Source organism: Mercenaria mercenaria, chromosome 16 (assembly GCF_021730395.1).
Source record: "Mercenaria mercenaria strain notata chromosome 16, MADL_Memer_1, whole genome shotgun sequence".
Lineage (NCBI taxonomy): Eukaryota > Metazoa > Mollusca > Bivalvia > Venerida > Veneridae > Mercenaria > Mercenaria mercenaria.
The window spans coordinates 481,239-492,430 of record NC_069376.1 but is presented as its reverse complement, the minus strand read 5'-3'; the positions used below and the strand labels follow the sequence as shown (position 1 = coordinate 492,430).

At 31.8% G+C, this 11,192-nt stretch overlaps 1 long non-coding RNA gene across 1 annotated transcript; it reads right to left on the bottom strand.

The window, feature by feature from the left end:
- Positions 1 to 1,970: 1,970 nt before the first annotated feature.
- On the bottom strand, positions 1,971 to 8,331 carry LOC128549401 (uncharacterized). Its single transcript, XR_008367546.1, has 5 exons — positions 7,914 to 8,331; positions 7,324 to 7,446; positions 4,013 to 4,105; positions 3,726 to 3,810; positions 1,971 to 2,716 (listed from the first exon to the last, which is right to left on the bottom strand). It is a non-coding gene; the product is annotated as an uncharacterized LOC128549401 (long non-coding RNA).
- Positions 8,332 to 11,192: the final 2,861 nt, after the last annotated feature.

Genomic DNA, 11,192 nt, shown 5'->3' with positions numbered 1-11,192 from the left:
CTACCTGCAAATTGACAATATAAAAAACTGGCTGAAGCCAATTAACATTAATTGACAAATTTTAAATTGGATCTTTAATGCAGGTAAAGTTTTTTTGACAATTATTGTCAACGGCTTCCCACGCTAGTCCGGATCCAGAAATACCTTTATTTGATGCAGCGAGGCAACAGTTTAGAAAGAATGTGTCACCAGCGAGACACATAGCTCCCAGCATGAGTAGGAGTCAGGGTGTTCTCCCCCATATAGTTATGTAATGGTGGCATCTGATAGATTTTTTGGTCTGAATTTTGAGAAAATATGTTTAGTATACAGCATCGTCTGTGTATGACTGTACTATTTACGATAAAAAGGAGGAAAGTGACGACAAGTAAAGTAATCAATGATGACTGTTTTAATTTGCAGTATAACAAATGCATGCATGTTCACACAAATAAAAGTGTTATATATGAGCAAGACACAATAATGCATAGACAGTTGTGCTACAAAAGGAAGCAAACTCTTCCCCTTATCGGTATAGTTTGACAATATTCCTTCACTGAAGTAAAAAATGTTTCATTCAATAATTTATAATAACGACGGGTCAATAATGTTATAAAGGAAAAATATATAGAAGTTAAACAACTGAACAAGAAACAAATGCGCATGTCTACATAATATTTATGATGCTTAACAAGTTTTATTTGAAATAAAGAGAAGGAAACTACAATGTAGTTGTCATTCGTCGTTAAAGAAGGGCCACAACTCCAGACAAAATAATCGATCATAAAAGTCAGGGCAACATGTACATATTCATTTCATGCTTCTGATGTATACCTAGTTTCAATTCAGTTGGATGGATCTGTTCGACTTAAGTTCACGAGTTCACGATGTGATGAATTAGTTCAAGATCAAATAGGGCAACAACTCCAGAAAAAACAACAACAAGAATTTGATACAGAGTTAGCAACGTCCCCTGCCTAAGGACATTTTCATCATACATACTGTATGCCAATACAGCATCTTGGCATGAACAAAATAAAACAAGAGTGCCAGGATGTTAAATATATGCTCGTCAGGTAGATGATATAATAAAACATTTTCTGTACAAAACTATAAGTTTGATAGATTGAAAGCCAAAACAATGACATATCCAATTCTAACAACCAGGATAAAAAGTTTCAAGAATAATCGTTTGTTATAGTGAAAACAAAGAGAAGTTAATCTGAAAAAAATCTAAGTCCACACAAAAGTACTTATCAGGTAGCCTTAGGTCAAAATACATCAAAAACTGGATGTAACATGCGTGTTGTACTACAGAAAAGTAGTCCCAATTTTCTCCTACGGCTAATATTAACCCTTACCCTGCTGAATTTCTATAATGAACTTGTCCATTTTTCAATTTGGACAGTACCATTAACTGTTAAAAGGGATGCTTACCAAAAATATACTGATTGAATGGCGAACAGTGCTGATCATCATCAGCCTGCATGGATGTGCAGGCTGATCGTGATCTACACTGGTCGCAAAGACATAATAAATCATGTTCAGCATACGGGTTAATAGAATAGAACTTTACAGTAATAGCTATTTATAGTAACAGCAAAGGATTAGGGGCCTGGTTCTTACTCATGACACACCATCTCATGATGATGAACATTTTTGCCATCGTACATCAAAATTCCTCCATACATGAACAAGAAATGCTCGGGACAACGTCATTTTTGTATCTGACCTTTGGCCTCTAAGTGTGACCTTCGAGCTAGGGGTCTTGGTCTTGGGCATGACACCTTGTTTCATTATGTTGAACATTTATGCCAAGTTATCTAAAAGTCCCTTCATGGATCGCAGAGTTATTGACCAGACACCAAAAAGACTCTATTAACCTTTGACCTCTACGTGTGACCTTGACCTTGGAGCAAGGGTTTGGGTTTTGCGCATAACATGTGTCTCTTTATGGTGAACATTATGCCGAGTAATTCCAAAATCCTTTATGTATGGCAGTTATTGACCAGACAGAAACAGACCCTTTTAACCTTTGACATCTAAGTGTAACCTTGACTTAGGAGCTAGTGGTCTGGGTCTAGCAAACTTACATTGAAACATCCAGAAACATTTTCTATAAAACAAGTATGAAAGTCTTACACTTTTTCTACAAGACTATTTTATAAAGTTACAATTTTTATGTAGAACTATGCTCAGAGAAGTTGAAGATTAATCAAAGTCCACACTTTTAACTTCCATATTCATAATATTATTAACAGTTGTGAGGCTAAAAAGTATTTTGTAAATTAATAAAAAGCAAGTTTTTCATTCATGACAATTATTTCTTTTCCCCTAATTCTTGATATTTCTTCTCTGATTCCCCCAATGTGTTTGGAAATAAGATTAAACCTTTTGTATTATCCCTGTAGCCATGTTACAATTTTTATGTAGAATTATACTCACAAAATTGAAAAAGAAATGTTGCACTGGACACATATTTTCCAGAAGAGTACACCTTTCTTAACTTCCATATGCATTATGCAATTAGCAATTGTTAGATTTCAATGTATTTTGCAAATTATTCTTAGGCAGTTCTTCATACATGATGCATACATTTCTTTCTCTCTAATACTTGATATTTCTATTTCTCTGATTCTGGAAATATGGTAGTACATTCTGCACATGTATGATCCATCAAATAGTTCAGTTTTTGTTGACCAGTGCTTTAAACAATTGTGGCCCTTCAGATGATCATCTGAAATGGAAAAATTTAGCTATTTTTACACTAGTATAAACTTTACATGTTCATAAATCTTACAATTATAATATTATCAGTCTGACAGACATTATCAAGAAAATGTCATTATAGTAAGAAGTGGAAAAACAGTACCTTACACAAGTAATAAAGACTAAGAAATACAGCTTTGAATTCAAACAGATGACATATATTTGTCTGTATGTCTTCATGCATTCCATTTTCAACTAACCCTATATATAAGCACATGATCACTTCATGTCCATAATGTATACTAAATTTCTTATGAATTGTTTGCAACTGTGAGTAGGCATACACAATGTACAAGTGTATTTGTGATATTTTAAAGGACATCACTCAATAAAAAGTAACCTGAAATGAAGTCTTGCAATATGTGCATGCCTACTTCATATTGATCATTTTATATCAACTTACTTTTGCATGTGACACAGTATGAAAACTGTTGGAGGAGATGAAATATAATTCTTATAATATAAAAAAGGGGCATAACACTCCAAATTTAGATTTTAGGCTAAAATAGATAAAGGCCTTTACATTTAAGGTAAAAGTGTATTACAAGTTTCAAGGGCATTGGATACAAAGTGGGGGGAGGAGCTGAGTACATAAAGAACAAAAGAAAAGAAACTGTAACTGTTTCATTTAATTCAAGATTCTAAAAGGACCGTAACTTTAGAAAACTGTCATCAGATGTAAAGTCCACTATAGTATGTGTATAATTCTGCTGCTTGGCCATGAAGTATACCATGATCCATTTGAATATGATGGAATCTGCAGAAAGAGAGTTTTAATGCAAAAGGTATGAAGGAAGCTATGATATGACAATTTGAAAAAGAAAATGACATAATAACTGAAGAAACAAATAATCAAATCTGATAGTCCTGACAATATGTGCCTGTCCACTTCATGCTGATGTACCAAGTTTCATTTGAACTGATAAATAGTAATTACATAAAAAAATTAATAAATGCAGCTCTAAACTATCCTGTACCTTTTGATGTCTACTGTTCATAGTCTAACCAAAGCTCCAGAACTGGCTGCATTGAGGACTTTTTGTTCACCATATCATACTGTAACTAAAAAAAGCACAACATGTACATTTATATATACATAAATTTTTCTTTCACAATTAACTGTGATTTCTCTATAAATTTTCATTGCTGACACTTCACATTAAAAACAATTTAAAAGTACAATGTACATAATTCTAAAATCAGTTAGTTTGTAAAATAAGTGCTGAATGCCATATCTATTTTCAAAACACTTTTAAGCACCTACCTGTATAAAATGGTGTGTAAATTGGCAGTCTTCTTCTTGGCAATTTTAGCATTCATTGTCCCATTATTTTTTTTAATAAATTTATATCTTCATCTGAAATAAGTATAGTATAGTATATAAAAAAACTATGAGGAAACATATTGGTGGTTTTCAAAATAATGAAGCAAAAGTGTGACATAGGGGTTGGAAATTCAAACCTATTTCTTTTGGTGGTCACTATTTTTTTTATGATAGCAACTAATTCAAATTTCAAGGAAATATACAACTTCGGGAAAGTGTTGAGAAATACCAATCAGATAATATTTTGAACAGCCTTCAGTTCATAAGTTCAGAGAATTTCCAGTAAGATGGGTGATAAATATTGCAGTGTTTTATGACAAGGAAATATGTATAACAGTAATTTTTTTTCAACATATATGAATAGTTTGAAACTTATATAATAAATGTTTGTGGACTTTGGTTTTTAAAATCACCCTTTCTGCACAAATCTGACATAAAATTAAAATTTTACCTAGAAAAGTGGTTGCTGAATGAAAAATAATTAACAATTTTGTAGGACATTACATTTTCAAAACATTTTGCTTTCATCTTCATTATAAATATTTAGGAACGACTTTTGTTTTAAGCATCGATTGTGTGCAAAATTAAAAAAAAAAAAAAAAAAAAAAAACCTCTTACGCTTTCGGTTTTCGGTAAGAGCTACCAAAACAAAAACAAAATATATATATATAATAAAATAAATAAATCAAAAACCCTGAATTTTTGTACTATCTCGTCGGAATGAAACTCATTCAGTTATCCTTTGTCTTTTGTCTCCTTTCGTTAAAGGTTAACTGTTTAGTTTTGTTCTGTTTTTTTAGTCACATATCATCTTTGTTATTATATTATATGTGGTACATAATTAAATGTATGTATATGTAAAATTGTGAGTGTAATTTATTTCGTAATCTTTTAATTATATATTGATATGTGCCACATGTATATCTGTATAGATAGGTGTAATATGTGTTTGTTATTGTTTTCATGTATGTAAATGTATCTATTATATACCGATAACAATTTCTAAATTTTGCACTCTTTACACTGTCGGTATTTTGATAATGTCAGAAATATCTAAGAGTATCAGGTAAAACAAACACTTTTGGAGTAGTTACTGCCACGAGTCCCAAATTGTTTAACAATTTACAGTAAATGTTTTTGTTGGGGTTTTTTTTTTTTTTGCATTATTTTCAGTAGTAAAAAGGTTAGAGGACAATTTTTTTTCTCATAGATATTTCTGACCTTCTCCGGAACAGAATTTTTTAAATTCCAATTGAAAAATTTCGCATAGTGTGATGTTCACCACTGTTTTGCTATATCTTGTATTATGAAAATTATATGTCATCATGGGTTTTTGTAGCCTATATGAAAGTAATAAAGTTATCTATTATCTATCTATTATAAAACCTATTTTTTTCTCACATTTTGCAGGTTTATAAACCACATTCCAAATTTCAAAAATGTCTGGTGATTTTAATTTCTAAAATTGTCAACTCAAAATTGAGTTATTTAAGAGATGCACAGGGGACACATACTAAAAATCAGTGTAATATAATTCGTTATTAGTTTTTCTGTTCAAAACAAGATTAATGGTGATCATCTTAAGACAAAAGTCTATTGAACAATTAGTTTATTCCACAAAATAACTACAAAACTGAAAATTTTCACAACACAAACATGAAAATTCAGCAGCATGTAATGCTTTAAATGAAAAATAAGTGACTTTAAACACAATTAACACATTGAAATCATTTAGTTTACATGCACTGCTTATTCACAGTAGAAAAATGACAAAATGCCATGCATGGTAAAATGGAATGGTAAAATCCATACATACTTTATAATCATCATCTACTAATTTTAAGAAGATGCACAGGGGACAAATGGCAGCAAAATATATATTCATGGAATGTGTTCATAGTAAGTAAAATTCTTTCAACTACACAATACTCGCTACTGAATATTTACATATGTAGGTAAACTTTAATTAAAATTGATGTTCCCCTTTTAAACCTGAAAATTGCCAACTTGAGAAAAATGCAAAAAATAACATTTAAATTGTCCTAGGATTCTTATATAATGCTTAATTATCAAGTAATGCCTGCATTTAACTTACACACTGCTATGAATATAGAACTGCCACAACATATTACAATATAAATGCTATGATAACTGTTGAATGTCAAAAAAAGGTGCACAGGGGACATCACTTTGGCTTAATATGTGAAGCTGAAAGCTGCTTTTGTAACCATTGTAACTTCCATTTAGAGGGAAATAAAGTAAAAACCCATTTTATTTAAAGAATACTTACAAGGGACATTTTTGGGTGTATAGACATATATGAAGATTCTGAGAAAGTTGATTTATAAAACAATAAAATCATAAGGTGTCTTCAAAGCTGTAAGGATAAAGATCTTAAGAAAAGTAATGAGGTTATGAAATTGTAGTGTTCAACTTTTAAATTTATCACTATTTTTTTATGAAGGGGCTTCCATCACAATTAAGACATGAACTATTGGTAAGAATAAAATGTAGTTAATGTAAAGAAGTACTTTGTTTTAAATGTGCAGAGTTTAGATTACATAAGAAAAGCCAAAGTTGTGACAATTAAGTTTGGTTTGAAAAAGTAAAACACAGTTGAAAACTATCCTTCATGCAAAATGTCACACTTTTGGTGCAGAGGGGACAAAATTAGCTATATAATTTAACATAACTTTAAAAATGCTTGAGTCATTCATCTGAAATTGCACACATTTCTTGAATACATTAATTTGGATATGATTTGCCCCAAAACACATTCTAAAACTGAACTGAATTAAAGTAAGGTGAAAAAGAAGAAAAAGCTTCATTATTTTGAAAACCACCCATATAATTATAAGGAAATCAGCATTATATATGGAATCTTGACAAGTGTGGATTTATGTATCTTAAAACTACTCATTTAGCTTCATTTCTTTATGCTGATTCTTTAGGTCTACAGCAAAGTTGATTTATGAAGTTGAACAATTCATGCATGTCATGTAAAATAAATAATTATGATACTATTTATTAATCACATCTTGCTGTAATATAGGCCTACTGTATGTTATTTCATTCCATTGTATAAATGTATAAATTTGTTGATATTTTGGTGCATGATCATGCTTCATTCAGACCCTTGACCTAATGTCAGCTATGCAGAGGTGTCCTTTCTTTGGCTTACTTACAGACATTGTTCATTTTTTTACGAAATTATTGTAGAATATATATATCTATAGAACATAGACATTTACCTAGCTGTACTGTTGGTCGACATCATGTATTCCTGTTGAACAAGAAATGTCAATGTGAACGCCCAGCACAGGTTCAAAAAGTTTGCAAATGACACTGTTTCCATGGTGCAGGTATTCATTCATCTGAAACAAACATGACGGATTAAATGCACAGTAGACCTTGATTCTAATTAATGTTACTTTAGAAATATTGATGGTTTTTGCCGGATGATTCAGCACGTCCAATCAGACATATTTTATGGCATAAATGCAGAGACTATGTTCAAATTATGTCAATTCGAATGCAAAAAATACATCAACGTTTTTTTCTATGACAATGATCTATTCTGTCTATTCTGATCGATTCACTATCTATGAAACAATGCGTTAATTCTGCATCGGCTCTATTTCAAGATCTGAGAATGATTTGTTGTGGTATCTAATGATAATCTATGGTGGCAGTGATACAAGCATGCATATGCTATGTTCTCCGCCCAAAAATAGGCAAATCATTCTCAGATCTTGAAATAGAGTCGATTGATTATCAACCTTACTTTGAACTCGTTGCAAAAATAATTAATTTATATAAATCTACATAACTTTGCACTTACCATTGTTCCTAGTCCCAGAACAACTAGACCTGTCAAAATATGTAAACACGAGGGAGGCCTTTTGACAGGATAGTCATGTAAACTTCCGAAGGAAATAGTCCAAATTTATTCCAGTTACTTCCATATGTGGTATTATCGTGAATTATAATTATATGTATAATGTATCGCATATAGATTTTGCATAATGTATCGCATATAGATTTTGCATAATGTATCGCATATAGATTTAAGCATAAATTTAATGTTTGTGAATCCTGTGCTTTAACTGTTTTCACGTTAAGCGCCGAAAATTATGAAATCCATAAGACCGTGTGCTCAGCCTGATCACATTTCTACGCACTAACACATTTTTGTGTGAAAAAATATGCTGAAATTTACATTTTATTCTGTCAATTACTTTGTGACTACAACCGTTTCTAAAAATAAAATTGACACATCTGACTTTTATGTAGTGTATTGCCCTTGTAATGATATTATGGATTTTTGTCATAGATACGCATGTTTATCTCAAATTAGTTGTGAAATGATGATGTCTGCATGAAAAAAAGAGAAAATAAAAATTATCTGAAATTATCGACTCTAAAAGGCACTTTCATCAAATTTATTTAAAAATTGATTGCTCGCAGGAAGTAGATATATTATCTAGGTACGTTTTGGTCACAATTTTAGGCAGAATAATGCTTGAATGTAGCAGCTGTCGATTTTGAAAAAATATGACCACCTAAAAATATTTTTTTCTGTCTTCTGTCCGGATTTTCGGGTACAAGTTGGCATTTGTTTTTTAAGATATATACTTCAAAGGAGAGCTAAATCATTTTCAATAGGCATTTCATTCATCAAATTATGTAATTCTTCAGTAAAAATTCGCAAAATGGTTGTAAAGACAAGCACTAAAATGTCGATATTTTGGCTATAGAATGTACCATAACTTCAAGAAGAATAACGTGATATGGATGGTTTTTGAAAGGAACCGAGATATCATAGATATATACACGTTCTGTGCAAGTTTTGTCAAAATCAAATAATAAATGTTGTCTCTATCGTATTCACAAGGAGAATGTAAACGGACGGACGGTAGGACGACGGACGACGTACAAACGATGATCACAATAACTTACTTTTTACTTCGAACAAGTAAGCGAAAGCATGTTACAAATGTGTTTGTTTCAGATGTAAAAATGCACTTTTTTGTTCATCTTTCCGATTGAAAATGACATGAGACAAATGTGATCAGATGTCACATCAAAAATCGGCATCGGTCACATTTGTCTCAAACATTGTTACAAATGTGCTTGATTTCTGTTACATATGCGATCTCATTTGTAACACGTGTTACATATGCGATCGCATTTGTAACACCTGTTACAAATACGATCTGTTACGAATGTGGTCCTACAAAGCTTTTCAACATAATTCCCAATACAGGCATAATTCCTAGTACCTGGTCTGAAGGTTATATAATTCCAGTCTTTAAAGGAAAGGGCTCTGCTACTGCACCTGATAATTATAGACCAATTACAATTTTAAGCTGCCTTGGAAAATTATTTACGGCTGTTTTAAACGATAGGATGACAAAATTTGTAGATACACATATTATTATACATGAAAACCAAATGGGTTTCAGAAAGAACCACTCGACTGTAGATCACGTTTTTACCTTAAACTTTTTAATTGAACAAATGCGTATGCAAAAACACAAACTCTTCGTAGCTTTTGTTGATGTTTCCCGCGCTTTCGATAACTTACCGAGAGCACAGCTATTTCAAACGTTGATAAACAATGACATACACAGTAAATTTCTTAAGAATTTCAAAAATGCTTGAATGATTTCTGTACGTATTGCCAAAGACAGAAATCAAAAATTAATACCGAAAAGTCAAAAGTCGCAGTCTTTGGTTCAAACAGACGCGGGACGCGCAACATGCATTTTACACTTGACGGTAATGCGCAGCAAATAGCCGATGGTTACAAATATTTAGGCGTTAAATTTAGTCCTAGTGGAAAATTCAACGAGGCTAAATCTCATTTAGTTACACAAGCAAGAAAATGACTTAGGTGACGCATTTCACTATCTCCTAGTTTGTAAACATTTTGACGCGAAAAGAAGGCAATTAATCCCAAATTATTTCCATAGGTATCTGTTTATTCCCTGCAAAAGTTCCGTGGAAGAAAATAGTGTACCAGAATGCCAACTATCTCGCATCAGCACAGTCAGTGAAATTCCAGTAACTACCAACCTGTTGACTACAAACAACCCGTGTATTTTCTGGTCGGTGTGCAGAAAAAGGCAAGAGTTGATGCCCTTATGTAAAACTGCTGTGCGAATTTTAGGTTATATTGTCTCAAGGTCTTTTCCAACACAATGCCGCAAGTGTATTTTATTCTGTGAAAATATTGTTGAGCACACAATATGTAATTGCCTAAGTAATCACGATTTGTACAAGCAATTATTTCTGGCTTGGTTTGAACTTTGCGACATACAAACGTACAAACATTTCGTGAAGTTAAAGCCTTATGAACAGTGTGTTGATTTGATAACTGTAGCATTAAAACTTAATGAACATTTGCAATTTGCAAATTTCAGGATGCTGAAAGTACTTTGTAAGATGTTTACGGAGTAGTTATAATTCAAAAATATGTGATGAGCCGCGAATCTTTCATTCCGAGCTGGCACGTTTTGAGTGCGGAGCGGAGCACATGGCTTCCATGCGGACAGTTTTTGTTACGGCAAATCATGACTGATATAAAGAGAAACCCGTGCTCTTATTTATACTGTTGGCAATATTCAACTTTGTCAAGTTTTATATTTAAATGCTGGGTTTAAAATATTACCCAGCTTAGATTACATTTAAAAAAGTTCTTTTCTAAAGAATTTAATTGCAGTCAAAAAGGATACAGTTTTGGTAGTTTAAGCGCTATTCTTGTACATGTACTAGTTATCTTTCGTTTTGGAATTAGTCAAATATAGCTAATAGACGCCATCCATAAAAAGTTTTGCCCATTTGCACTTTCCTTCAGTGCTGTGTTGATATTTAGTTTAATTGATGACAAAAGCTAAATTGTTCTAGTTTTGTTTTCGGTTTCGCTACTAGACAATTTCATGTTAATTAACTGGTCTGAATATGATTGGGCTGCCAAATTTCTTTGTTTATTTTTCTTTTTTTTTTCTTCTTATTTTTTTTTAATGTTATTCCGTATTTTCATTGATACATGTATAGTAAACTGTATGTAAAATATATATTTTCTCTGTTTGTCTGTTTGTACATATGTTCAAATCTT